Source organism: Corvus cornix, chromosome 1A (assembly GCF_000738735.6).
Source record: "Corvus cornix cornix isolate S_Up_H32 chromosome 1A, ASM73873v5, whole genome shotgun sequence".
Classification (NCBI taxonomy): Eukaryota; Metazoa; Chordata; class Aves; order Passeriformes; family Corvidae; genus Corvus; species Corvus cornix.
Window position 1 is genome coordinate 72,153,208 of NC_047057.1, and position 14,816 is coordinate 72,168,023.

General features: G+C 41.2%; 1 protein-coding gene across 25 annotated transcripts in view; it reads right to left on the reverse strand.

Annotated features, from left to right (window-relative positions):
• CACNA1C (calcium voltage-gated channel subunit alpha1 C) overlaps positions 1–14,816 on the reverse strand; it is a 463,884-nt gene that overhangs the window by 147,370 nt on the left and 301,698 nt on the right. The gene's annotated exons all lie outside the window — the stretch shown is intronic.

Consider the following 14,816-nt stretch of genomic DNA (forward strand, 5'->3'; position numbering starts at 1 on the left):
GTATTGCCAGATCACAGTTCCTGCCCGTGTGTAGCACAGGTACCTCAGAGAGGAGCAGGTGGGAACTGGGGGCCAGCGCTGATCTTTCCCTGGCACCGCTCTGGGAATCTTCACCCTTTACCACAGTGAGGGCAGCAGCTTTGTTCTTTCTAGGAAGGGCTTTTCAAGGCCCACCACGTTCTGACCTAGTCCAGTGTTTGCTAAAGCTTCCTCACAAACTTCTCTTGACTTGAAGGATGATTCACTTAGCAAAACATGATTCCTACACAATGGAATGCTAAGAGAATCTGAGACTGTAAACTGTAAAAAATGGCATGGATTTCACACTACTACAAGCATCTGCACATGAAGCAGGGAGACTCATTTTAGCACCAGAATCTGTATTATATGAGATTCAATTCTAGCACATAATAAGATCTTGTATATATTCTGAGAGCATCTAGTACATAAGTGCTGTTTTATCTGGAAGTCTCCTTCAAAGTTCAAAATTTTGGAAATACCTTAATAGAATCTCACTTTCATAATGGTATCAAAAATACCAGAGTCCCTTCTTTACTCTTCATAAACACTTATCTTGGGATCCAGACGTAGCATCATTAAAGAAACAGATGGTGGTTAACATTTTCAGGAGCACTAAATTGATTTATGAACATAAACTGCAGACTTTAAAGTACTTAAAGGCATAAAGCAATCTACATTCCTTTGTTTTCCACTGCTCTGAAAATTTTATGTTGTTTTCTCTTTCCAGGAAAATGCTCTTTCCTTTGCATCCTAAACATTTGTTGGAATCACAGAAGAAATATCCTTCCGTACATGGGCAGCAAGACACACCTCAGCAGAGGTGATCTCACTCAAGATTTGTAACAACTCAGGAAAGGAATTTCAGACCTTCAGTAAGGCAAGGCAGGAGAGTAACACTAATATAATCAGTTCTTTATGGATGGAAGTCCATTATCCATTTTTCTTCCAAAGTAGAGTCACTAAAGTTCTCGTCTGGCAATAGTCCACAGTCAATGGACCAATCCAGAACTCCATCTCAGGGCTCCTTCATCTGTGACTGAAGTAGACTCATTAAAAAATAAGTTCAAAATCTGCCTCTGTGAAAACAGTTCATCAGCTCCTTCCTCACAGGATAAATACATTTGGTGGGCAGAAGAGTACCTGAGCTGCTATCATTCCCTAAGCATAATAAACATCTTCCCTTTTTATGGTTTCGCGGAATTTTTCTGTTAGTTTATAAATCATACTAATTATTCTTTATGCTTGCAAGCCACATTTCATCCCATGTGACCAAAAAGTAGATACCCCTCCTGTCTCCTGCACATCAGGGTTTTAATGAGAACAAAACACCATCGAGTATAAAGACGGAAGCAAATATTCACCTGAGATCCCAGCTGGAAAATCAGGAAGGCAAAATGCAAATGCCCAAGTTGGAATTAAGTAAAGAAATGAGATTTAACACCCTCTCTCTCCTACAAAGAACACCAATATCTATATAAAGCAACCTGCACAAACAATGAGTATGGATGACTTTGAAAAACTGCCATAAGAATTTACCACTGTGGGCACAATGATGAATTGACATTCCTCTAACTATGATAGATGGTGATAAAAAAGCCTCAGCTGCATGGTATTTATCTATCATCAGTTTGGGATTTTTCTGTCAGCTGGGAAAGTCAGCTGGAAAAGTCCAACTTCTCAAAGCTGTGGTACAAGCGAATCCTAAAGAGCAAATGCCCAGGATGCCAGGTACAGAGGTCAAGTGCATGTCAGGAGAAGCACATGAAGGACTTTCTTCCCCAGCATGAAGAAATTTCCAGATGGCAAGAAGCTTCCAGCACGTCCTGGTAAAGTATATAAGTAGAAGATAGTGCACTCTGTTATTCCCAGTGCCTGCACAATTGCATAACAATTGTAGCAGCTGGCATCAGCACAAATCAGTCCTGTAAAACGGACCTGCGTTCTGCTGCAGCTGAGCATTGGGGACTTCTCAGACTGAAAATTTCAGAGGTCAGCTTTTCATCTCCTTTTTACTGCGCAGTTATATACGTAACAGAGAAGCTGAGGGGCAGAGGCAGAGAGAGCTGCTCAAGCACAGGGAAGCTGTCAGTATTTGGCAGACAGCTGAGTCCGTCTCTGTTGCTGGACTTCCCTGTGTTTGGTGCTATCATGTCTTTTTTTCCTTAGTAGCAGGTGAGATTATTCCATACACTGTGGGACTGTCCCACAGGTGACAGGAATGTATGTTATATGATCTCATAATGTTAAATATTTGGCAAACTATGTTAAAACCTCCCTGCAATAAGGAAATGTTGCACTGTGAGCTTACTGCTTGCTCCTGAAAAACAACTGCAGGAGAAATGCAGAGAAATAGGTTGTTTGGTGAAAGTTGGGGGGAAAAAAAGGAATAGACTTACTCAAAACAGTAACAGCAAAGCCAGGAGTGTCACCATTTACTGAGCAGAGAAAATGAAGTCTGCAAGATATATTTTGTACTGTTGCCCCCATTGAACTGGAAATAGCTCGGTACTAGGTTACCTCTCTAGAACGAACAACTCCTGATACACAGTTCAGTTTTCTGGTGCTTGAGTGCAACACTTCTCCCTGGGTGCTTACTACTAACCCTAGGAATCCCAACAGAAAAGGTGGATCATCTTCTAAATTCGTGGCTCTGGACAAAGACTATCACATCAACCAGTGTAGGTCTGAATTATAACTTTCAGTCCAGGTGATTGCAACCTGATGCCAACTTTAGCAAGCATGGAACAACTGTTACGTCAGCTGGAAGCACAGGATCAGCGGGAATCTGCAGATTGTCATTTATGGAAATAATTCTGCTTTCTGAGTCAAACTGCCTGACCTTTCACAGCTCACATCTCACCACTTACATGTCACTATTCTCAACAGTGAGGAAGTTGGTACATTTCAGAGCATTCATGCATCATCTCTCAGAGATCTTGAAGATAAGGATTCCTTCTCATTATTATTTCCTACATACCCTCTCTGGCACTGTGGGGACATCATTTGGCTCATTATGCTTCAGCTTTCCAATCTACAAAGTGGGATACTACCTTGCCTCACTGGGTACTGTCAAAGAAACCACTCAGTTTCATGACAAAAAGAGGTCATTTCAGCCTATATGAGGTCTGTTGGAAGAGCTCTTTCTTTGCCAAGCATCCTTAATTGCTATTGTGCCTGTAGCGTTTCAGCAAAGGCTTTTCTCTCAATGGTACCTGTAATCACCTAGAAATAACACCAGGATTTTTAATTCTGCACTCTGCTGATCACAATTACTATCAGCAGTTTCAGCAGGGGCCAAGGAATAAAAGTCTGTCTTTCTCAATCGACCTTTGTGCCTTTTTCTTCTGGTTCTTCAGAAGACACAGGTGAAGTCACATTGGTAAGGCCACAGGAGACATTCATGCATTACTTGTTTAGTGATTTTGTTTCTTTCCCAGGGATAACAGTCTGGCACATTTGCAAGTGTCTCATTTCTTACACAGGCAGACAATGTTAGAGGCACATAACCTATTAACATAGTGGCTGAGCATCACCAAGCACAGGCTTTCGGTCCCTGAGTGGGAGGGGTAGACACAATTCACTGAATTCTGCTGACTTTACAATTCACACACTCACACCCTGACACTTTGTGGCAAACGTCTTTCAAAAATAGCAGAGGGTTACAGGAAAAGTTTAATCCATCAGAAAAGGGCAGCTGTCACTGGAAAACAGCAAGCTGAAGGAAAAAACATGAAATCTGCCTTATTCAGTGCACAGTGCTGGAGAGCTGCAGCTCAGTGGAAAACAAGTTAGGGCACCTGGGCTGGGCTTCTGTTCCTTGAATAAATTGCTAATTGACTTCTAACAACTATAGAATGTTGTGATAACATTTTTTAAATGCAAGTGCTACAAGTATTCTACAATGAAGTGTATAACCTTTCACAGAGTAACGTTCATTGAGAGGAGCAGCATATCCAATAAAATTAAAGGGCAGCAAATTCGGAAATTTTGCATAGAAGTGCTATTCTCTGCAGCCTGTCTGCAGAATTTACTGCCTCAGAAAACAACCTGGCCAAAAGTAATGGTTATGGCCAGTAGCAAGATCTCTAGCAGAAACCAAGTCCTTCCTGTAACAATCTGAAATTGGAGAATATTGGGAGCAGGACACAGCAGAAAGAAGAGAACAATTGTCACTAAATGTATCCTGCTCAAACATCTTTTTCAGGAGCAGTACTTAAGCGCCTTCATGACTTTTGGGATGTGTGGAAGTCATTTGCTCAGCTCAGCTCAAAGATGACATGGTAGGCTACCAGCAGGCAGAGCTCAGGGGATACATAAAGTGCCATTGATGTGAGATTGGGATATTTATCATTGATCAAAGAGGTTTTGATTGAAACATAAATTTTCCTTTTCCACCTCCTCTTTCCTTCTCTTCCCATGAATATTTGGGTGAACAAATTTCATTCATATATAACGTCATGGAACTAAAACTTTAGACTCTGCCTTTTTTTTTTTTTCTTTTAATAGGATGATGCCCTGTTTTGCACTGTGAGGGAAAAATAGTCTCTGCTATACTTTCCAAACGGAATTTGGGTACAACACCAATTATAATAAACAAAGGATGGAACTTTACCCTTCACAGCAATGGTTGAGTTGACAACATTAAAGAAAAAATATCCATATCATAAGCAGTAGGTAAACCCTACATCTCAGACAAGGGTCATGTGGCCTAGGAAGTAGAGTACTCCTACTCTTACACTATTTTCTTTGGCTTCCATTGTATCTTCATGATCATTAAAGCTTTTCTTTGCTTCTGAAACTTCACTAACTCAAATGATTTCCACTCATACAGTCAGGGAATAAAAAAGATGTCATAAATCCATGTGATCCTTCAGAAATAACCAAGGTACTGTGATTTTCCTACAAAGTGTCTGTATACATCTGTCCACTGACGAAGCAAAACTTTGAAAGGTCTGCCTTCCCTCATGCTAGATGCATTGCCTCAGCAGAAACAGATGAAGAACAAAATATTCATCCCAAATGAGAAAAATTATATTGCTGCCAGCTCCTAAGAACATCCAACTAACAACTCTAACTGGTGACAGCAGGGTTTTTGAGGCTGCTCTGCAAACAAAAAAGAAATTTTGTTCAACAAAACAATACCTTCTGGTTAACTTCTCAACTGCAGACCTGCTTTGGACTTAAGAACCCTTGGCTCTCCAGTACTTTGAGTCTTTGCCTTGAAAGCTCTTGGTAGTTGTCAGAGGACTTGTGACGAGGAGGTTGGACTCCTTTCTCTCAACTTCTACTTAGAGATCTGAGACATCTGGGAATTGTCTCATTTGATCTTGCTCTTAACTTGGTGGTGGGTAATAGGATTGGGACTGTTGAGACTGTGACACAAATAAATCAACCTTTAAATATGCAGAAATTTAGTGCTGTTAGCTCTGGTAATGAATCCAATGTTTTTATCTGATCTCTTAACTGTACTCTACTTATGTTACACTGGGGCTTTTAAATGTAATACTTGTGATAATTATATGAACTATGCAATTTTAAATGTATTGTAAACCTCACTGCTTTTAACAAGGAAATTGCTTATTATTATTCACCCTTTCTAACTTCTTCACAAAACTGTAAATGATTAAAAGAAGCCCCGGAAAGACATCAATGAGGTGACACACAATTAAGGTAGAGTGACTAGGGACACAGTACTAAAATTGACTTTCTCTGTATGATAGGCTCAATAAGCACTTTTTCCAACCAGTGGGGCAAACTATGAGGGTGTTTCTTGACACTGAACTGTGCCATAAATCAAATCCCTCCTGATGGGACAGAATTCTCTAAAAGTCCTTGCAAGGAGTTTCAAAGATAAACCAAGACTTTTCCTGGAGTTTCAATGCTGCTTGATAGTTGTTTATTAAGTCTTATCAGAGAAACAGAGCCACCAGCCTGACCCAGGTACAGCACAGAGCACAGAAAGCAGGAGAGGAGTCTCTAATTATCAAGATTTACACAGCCTTTTAAAGATCATTTAACCAATAGTTACTAAAAACGTGTATTGTTTTCACTTTCCTACCAATTATTCAGTAACACGGGCAGGAACTGCGGAATTCTCTATCCAGTCATTCCAAACTACTTTTACTGCAGAACATGGAGTAGTAGAAGAAGGAGAAGAAGGTTTAGAGAACAACAACAATCCTCCATTTTGATGTTTTTTACTCTTATCTATTTACTACAAAGAGAAGCCCAAAACCTCTAAATTTTTCACCCTGTGACAATCTTACATAGTAGTCTATCACCTAATTCCCACCACTGTATTTTCTAGTTCTTGCCTGATTGTTGGTAATTTTTTCCAAGGTTTGAAGCCAAAACAGTGCTGTTCAGGGGGGCAAGAACCCTTAAAAACAGGCAGAGAAATATTCTCAGCACTCTGGGTTCCTACATTTCTTTAGCACTGGAATCCTGCATATCCTGAATCTGCTGGTTTGTTTGGAGCCTGAATGGTGTGAAGCTGCTGCATGTCATGTCAATAAAGACATGAAAAAAAGAGTACTTTTACTTGATAAATTCCTGGTTGCTCTCCACATACGCTTCAAGTGAGTCTATACATGCGACATATATCCATCTGACTTCACCATTCAGAAAAACAGCAAGGAAAGGATCATATTTCCTATTACCCAGCACATACCCTAAAAAGTGGGTTTAGTGCATTATTACGCTAAGGATGCAGATTCCACCTTGCAGATCCTTCATTATTTAAAATCTAATTAGTTGTCTTTGCTTGGTTGGGTTTTAATCCAGCAATCATGTATGTGCATAATTTAAGGCAAATGAATAATTCCACTGAGGCCAATGGTCAATATCATTGTTGCCAGTGGAAATGAGCTGATATGCACAAGTGCTTTGCTTGAATAGGCTGGGGCACAGGACAGGGAGGAATGTATGATTAGGAGTTTATTTTCAGAAATTCCCTGGGAAAAAATTGAAGCTTAATGTACATAGTGACTAAAAAATTGACAAAAACATTTAAGCATTTCCATCTATAAATTCTAATGCGTCACAAAAAGTATTATCATCTTGTCAACCTGGAATAGTCTTTCAGATGTTCTGAGTCTTCAGGACAGCTGAAAAGGAGCAGGAATTTAAGGTCTCAGAGCTGACTCAAGGCAATAGGAGAGAGATGGTGGTAAAAAAATTACAAAACCTCCAAATTTTGTAAAAAGCAAAAATGTGAAAACTAAAATAAACTAGACTTACTTCTATTGACTTAGGAACAATGGCTTAAAATACAGGAAAGGCCCTCAGATGTCTTTGCTCTTTGGGTAGAATTCCTTGCTAAACATCAACACCCTAATAGTCTTAGAGGGACTCTAAGCCACAGCACTCCTTCAAACTGTTCCTAAACAGTCCACATTTTGCAGCTGGTGCTATCAGATGGGTGCAAAGAAGAGACCAGAGAGTTCAACCCAGCTTCAGTCTGAACAGATGACAGTCAAAGGAACAAGCAGCACTTGATCAGCTGGTCCTGTTTTGACAAACACACTTCTTTTATTTTGAAGTACTGAAGGAAAAAGGAAATTTTAAGCTGAGTTGTTTTCTACAAGCTCTTATTGTAAAGGCTCTACTTACTGTGTTACCTCGATGGAATTTTACAAATTCTCTATGTTCCTTCTCTAGGCACGTATAAACATTTATAATGTTTTTTCAATGGCTTCATGAGAAAGGCAAGGCAGAGCTGGGTGAAGACAAAGGCACAGGAATCATAAACCAGGGCAGAGAATGCTCCAGACACAGGTTATTCTGCTATACAGTCACTGTAGGATAAAAATGAATCATGTAGGCAAGATTCATCATATGTGGGCAGTAGGAAAAATAAGAGGACTCCTATGTGCAGCTTGGTTCCCCAATCGTTCTGTATACTCTTTGGTGATGGAAAGAGCAAATTAAAATTCCACTCTGAGGCAGAAACATTGGCAATTTGTACAGAACTCTCTGCAGGAGCTAAATGGAGCCATTAACTGAGAAAGGACTGCCTTGATGAGGACAACAGAAACATCAAGATTAATTTGCAACAGAGAACCCTTGAGAAAGAATCAAAGAAACTGCAGCAATGGAGGATGATTCCAGAAGACAGAAGGGGAAGGTGGCAGACAGATCTGAGAACATGGAGTCTGCAGAGGTTGCTTCTTCACCCTTCCTGACAAAGACTGAAGATCTTCAAAGATCAAAGATGTTGCATCTGCTATAAATGTCCTCACCCAAGTACACACTTTTATTTTGAAGTAAATATCTGCCCTGATATTTACTGCCCTGATACAGGTGAACCATAATTCATGGTTTATTAATTAAAAGCTTTCAGTGAGCTATAGTTCACTGCTATCCTGCCTGACATTCCTGACAAGAGGGTGAAGTCCCCAGAAGTGACCAAGCTTCCCCACACAGAGCTGTACAGAAGACAAACAGAAGCAGTGCTGGGGCTCAAGCTCCAGAGCCATGAGAGAACACACTCCTGCAGGAGATACACCTTTACTGGCTTGAGCTTCTCAGGGAGACTGTGCAAAGGCAGGAGTCCTGCAGGAGAGTCCTACCAGGTTGCTGCTGCCTGCTCAAGAGCAAGGCTAGAGCTGAGATCAGCTCTGCCTTAGAACCAGGTCATCTGCTTGGTGGCAAAGTGAAAACAAGAAAAATACCTCATATGAGCTTCTCTAAAGTTACACAGGAATGTCATTTTGCTGTTACATGGAGCAAGCTGTACTTGCTTTAGTTGCACACAGTTTGAGGGAAGTGCATTACTACCACTAGAATTTGTCACATTTATTTTTCATAGCAGTACTGAGTCACATTTTCATCACTCATTTAATACAGGCCCCACCTTTCCAAGGATGTGCACATTCTATCAGCTGGGAAAGACTGTATAAAGTCAGAGAAACATAGAAAATACCAAACTTTCAGCTATCTAGTCCCAGATGACTGATACTGACTGTATGTTGTCACTGAGTCCTTCCACTGTGTTTTTTAGCTCTTAGTATATAACCACTGAACTCCACAACATTATTTCAGTCGTTAGTAAAGTTCCACATTCATATTTCATCTGTTTTTGGCTTGGGTGCACATTGTTTTCTACAGTCTGATGTTCTTTACCAGACTGAGCTATTATGGAAAATACAAGGTCTCTGTCTGAGGGTAAGGAAGAGAATTACAGCTTGCATTCAAATACCAGCAGGTCAAAATGTCTGTGGCACACACTGGTTGAGCTGAACTGTTTTCCACTGCAGGTTATTTCTGTTGAAAATGTTTCCTGATCCCATACTTCTGCAGCACAGCAGTTTGTGATTGTTAGAGAGGTGGGGAATCATAGAACCATTAAGGCTGGAAAAGGCCTCTAAAGATCAAGTCCAAGCACCAACCTGGCATCAACACCCTGTTCACCACTACAGGGGAAATACCGAACGTGTTTACCAGTGTCCTAGTTCAACCTATGACTTCAAATGGCCTTCACACGAGTTTACTGTACAACTTCAACAGATGGAAAAGGCCATTTAACTTCACACTCTTCAAAATAGAGGAAAAAAATGTTGGGCTGTCCTTTCACTTAAAAAAAACCCCAGCAGTGTTTTCACAAAGTTGCCACTTTTATTAGTGCTAGTAGTGTTCCAAAGGGACACACATTATCATGGCAAATCAGCTATCTGAAGAGTGGATTTGCTGACAAAATCTCAGCATATTAAATTTGGTTAGTACAACTACCCCTGGGAAATTTCTCTAGTCAGCTAGGGGAGGGGAAACAAAAATAATCAGGAAGCCACCATTTACACATCCTCCCATCCCACCTGTAATTTTGTGGTTTCTTGAGGAACTTCTCTGTTTTTCTGTGAAAACTGGAGGGTGCTACATATCTGTGCTACATATATCTGTTTGGCAATACAGGGATTCTGAACTCCTGCTAAAAACATCAGTTATACAGCAAGGGATGCTTACATCAAAGAAAAATTCTGAATTCTGAGCTCCAATAAAACTCTTGCTTTGCCACCTCACATGCTTTCTCCAGGCTTAAAATGTAGAAGAGAAAAAAAAAAAATTTAATGCATTTCAATCCAGTTTAACGTGGAACATGTTAACCAAAAGTGAAATATTGAAATTCAATTACCACCAAGTGATAAAGCAACTCACACTCTAGAGTGTGCTGAAACTGCTGCACTTTGAGGATGTAAAAAATTCCCTCTAAGCTGTTCCCTCAGAAGTTAGTTGTTTTTTTTCAGTGGTGGCTCAGGTCAGTCTGTCTGCTCTGAAGCTGTCTGGGTCATACAGATCAGAGGGGAAAGAACAGGCTGTGCACTGACCCAGGCAAACTCTTAAGGACACGAGGCCCAGACTGAGCAGGTCTTCAGGACTTTCCACAAACACATCCTGCAGTCTGCTGTGCCAAGCCCTTGCTCTTGATCCGTTCTGCCTGTTGTTGATATAGATGGCTGACAGACCCTCTTCCTTACTTCTTCGGTACTCAACAGCTGACACCAACAGCGACATTACTTTGGCCCGCACAGTTCTCTGCTATTCTTGGTTCCTGAACAGTAGATCGCCTTAGAGGAGGTTCATGCCATCAGTCCACCTGCTGCATTCTGCCAAAGCCAGGGACCAGTTGAGGGACTATGAAGACTCTCCATTCTCTCATGTGACTGATTACACTGGTGCTTGTTGAGTGAATTTGTAATTTACAGAAATGCCATGAAGTGACCTCCAAAAATTGTTTAAACTTGTGTGACTTAGTCAGGATTTGAATTCAGAGCTCCAGAGGTAAAAGTCACAGAGCTTTATGTGAGGTGCCTGATTCCCACATAAGTGTGTACAACTTTTTTTTTTCCCCCTTTAAAAGGAAAAGGTTGGGCTTTGAAAAAGTAGTGCAAGAGCCCAAAGGCTGTTTAGCCACAGTTCTTTCATTACAGCCGCTGCAGCAGCTCCATCTCTTACTGCTACTCAGTTACCTAAAAACCTTTTCGTCCTTTAAAGTCTTTGGAAATTCACTCCAAAAGAATAAAGTCCTCAATTCAAGTATAAAAATATCCCTTACAATGGTGGGTTACCAAACCTAAAAATTTCATTTCATCTTAGAGTTCTGGGCTATCCCTTCCTGTCTCTGTTTATTTTGTATTTACATTTGCATGGCTGATTATCCAGAAAGGATTTCCTGCCTGTATTACTGTATTGCTGTTTTATAAATGCTTCCATTTATCTCAGTGTGGCAAATTCTTCCACAGCTACATCAGAACAGTACTGATTGCTGCGTGCACAGGAATATCCAGCACACACTATTCATTGATTTCCGTAGTCCACTAAGTCCTTAAAAATAAAGATGAAGAAAAACAGCACTGTAAGATGTAGATAATCACTACCTTCTTTAATAAGTGAAGGCAAGACTGTCAACTATTTTTTTGCACTTGATCAGTATAACCCAAGTTCCTCCATATCCAGTTCCCAATCTAGGAATCCTAGGAAAATTCTACATTTTAGATAATTCATCCGGTTTCCAGTTGTGGAATCACATCCAAAATTCTCAAATAAAATGTACAGTATCTAGAACTCCTAGCACACAGATAATGAACCTTCATCTGATAGGCACTCAGAGATATTGTAAAAGCACTAGAGGTTTGCTGGAGAAATTACTATCAAAGAGCCTGAATGAGGTGCAACTGTGTTCTTGACAGACAAGACTGCCCCTTCTCCTTCTCTTAGGAGTCTTGCAAACAACACCACGTAGGCAAGATCAGCACAACGTCCTGCCTGATTTGTTCTAGATGTGCTTTAAGAGTCAATAGAGTCTGTGGTAAATATTCATAGAATAGTTTGGGTTTGAAAGGGCCTTTAAAGGCCATCTAGTCCAACCCCCTGCAATGAGGAGGGACACCTTCCACGAGATCAGGTTGCTCAGAGCCCTGTCCAACATGACCTTGAATGTTTCTGGGGATGGGGCATCCAGCACCTGTCTGGGCAACCTGTGCCAGTGTTTCCCCACCCTCATTATAAACATTTTGTCGTTATATCTGATCTAAATCTTCCCACTCTCAGTTTTAATTCATTACCCCTTGTCCCACCACTACATGCCCTTGTAAAGAATGCCTCTCCAGCTCCTTTGTAGGCCTCCTTTGGGTATTGGGAGGTCTCCCTGGAGCCTTCTGTTCTCCAGCTGAACAACCTCAACTCTCTTAGCCTTTCACAGAACCACAGAATTTCCTCATAGAAGAGGTCCTCCAGCCCTCTGATCATCTTTATGGCCCTTCTCTGCACTCACTCCAACAACTCCATGTCCTACCAGAGCTGGATGCAGCACTCAGGCAGGGTCTCACCAGAGCCCAGCAGAGGGGCAGAATCCCCTCCTTCCCCTGCAGCCCACAGTGCTTTGGATGGAGCCCAGGACATGGTTGGCTCTCTGGGCTGCAAACTCACATTGCCAGGTCCAGCCTCTCATCCACCAAAACCCACAAGTCCTTCCCTGTAGGAAGACTGATTCCTCTGATTGACTTCTAAACCCTTCATTTTCTACTTCTGGTCTTCTTGTATCTTTCAGAAGATGAGCCCAGTATTGTTTTTAGGTCCCCAGTTTGGGTGCAGTTCAGAGGATTGGAATCACAAGGAGACAGCTGTAGAGTGGGCCATGGGTGCAGATAAACTACACTTATGATGGCATGACCACTCATCATACTGAGCCCTCAAATCCTGCCCAGGCAGAAATCCCTCTGAAATCAATGGATAAAGCCAATTTTAATGGACCAATTCTCTTTGCAGGCAGGAAGGACTTAAAATTCACAGTAAGACTGGTGAAGGTTTAATTTTAACACCCTTTGTCTTAAAAGCAAGATGTTGAAACAAGTTAAACTCCAAATAAACATTAATTTAATAAATAGTTCTAGAGACATAACTTGTGTCCTGACCTTGGGCATATTTTTTGTCTTTTCCTTTCCCACAATCTAGATAATGAACCTGTCTATTAGTTGTGAATTTGTCTAGTAGATATGAGTCCACAGCTAACAAATCTGATTATTATTTTTTCAGAAGCCACCAATCACCATTTCTTGACAAAACTGGTGGTAGGGCTCAAGCAGTGCACCCACAAACAGAGGCACTCAAAATCCTAAATCATGTATAAACGTCCCAGTAGTATAGCTCTTAATTTTATAGCTCTGGGACAAAAGATTAAAGATAAGAAAGGTCTCTGTGGTGATTAGACAGCAGCAATTAGGATACAGTCTAAAGAAGAACAAAAGAAGAAAGAAAAGTGAAAGGGCAACAGAAAGACAGGGCTATTAAAAAGGTCCTTCCCACACAGGAGCACTGGGCAGAGGGTCTCTATTAACACCTCCCATAACCAACCCAAAAAACTTATTTTTAATGGAGAGTTTCTTTTCATATAGAGGAAGAGGGCTGAGCAGTCCAAAGTTGAGTTCTGAAGGGCGCATAAAAACTTTGTTTCACACAACAAGTGTACTGAACACACGTTCAGCAGCAGGTTTTTGTGGCAGGTGCCAACAAGTAAGTCACTGCTGTTACTCATTGGTAAGTCAGCACTACAGCAACCATCACAGCTGCATGTGCAGTTGTCAACGAGGAAAAGGAAAACAGACTGAGGTCAGCATTTATGCAAATTAAATGTGGAAACTGCTTTTTCGGTGCATTAATGCTGTGGCCCTTCAGTGCTCTGAACTATAGGCCCTCTCCCCTTACCCACCACTGCTACAGCAGATGGAGATGAAATAACCTCTGCAATCACAGTGATGGGTTGCTCATAGTTGCGTGCTTATTCTTTGTAAATTTTTCACATTCATGCAAACCCCTGCCAAAAAGATGATTAAAAAACCTCAACCCCACAACAATAAAAGCCCAGCATTTTCTTGGAGGGGGCGGAGGTGGATGGGGAATAAACAACATGGAAACATGTAGACAGATATATTCTTAGAATCAGATCATTCTCTTTTGTGGAAAGCCTTTCTAATTCAAGCTTAAGTGCTGCAAGAATAAAGGGTTAGAAGGAAAAACACAGCTGGCGAAAATTGGGGGTTGTAGCTCTGCGTTTAATGTCTTCCACTTTGTGGCAATATCTCTGAATTTCTCACGTCTTCCTCATTGGCTGCAACAGGCTGGAGGAGGGGGGGTGAGAAAAGCTCACAGGATCTGTCAATGCTGTCAGCAAAGTAAATTACATCTGTTGTTCAATTTGTTCCATTTTGACTTCATGATGGGAACTGTAAGGGTGACTGTAAGCCCGTGTTTCAAGCTGATTAAGCGACTCTTGAAAGTATGATCACAAAGACTGAGAGCTGGAGGGAAGTTCCAGGACAGCCTGTTTAACCCACTGCATCTACATATGTTTCTCTCTGGTGTCCCTGGGGATGTGATGCTCCTGAAGGTTTGCACTGACTCAATCTCACTGCGTTGTGTCTCTCACTACACTGGGGTGGCTCTACTGCTCTGTTTTAGACTATTAACTCATTTTCTTGCCTAGGGGCTGGGGAAGACTAACAAGCATTTTTTACATCTGAGGGAGTCAAGTTATTACATGCCAGTTTGGGCATCTCTTCCAGGGACAGGTGAGTGCCCTGGATCTCACCCAGACTTGGCTTTAGTCCATCTATAATAATACCACACTCTTTAGCTTACACTTAGAACCCTGAGGTAAATTGTTCCTGGAGGCACTGCGTGTTATTTTCAGAGGCTCGACCAAGTATTCTGAAGTGTTGTCCAAATGAGATGGGTCAAAGCCAAGACTCCAAAACTGATGGCAGGCTCAAGGTTGCTCATTATTAATAATCTTCAAGCAGATC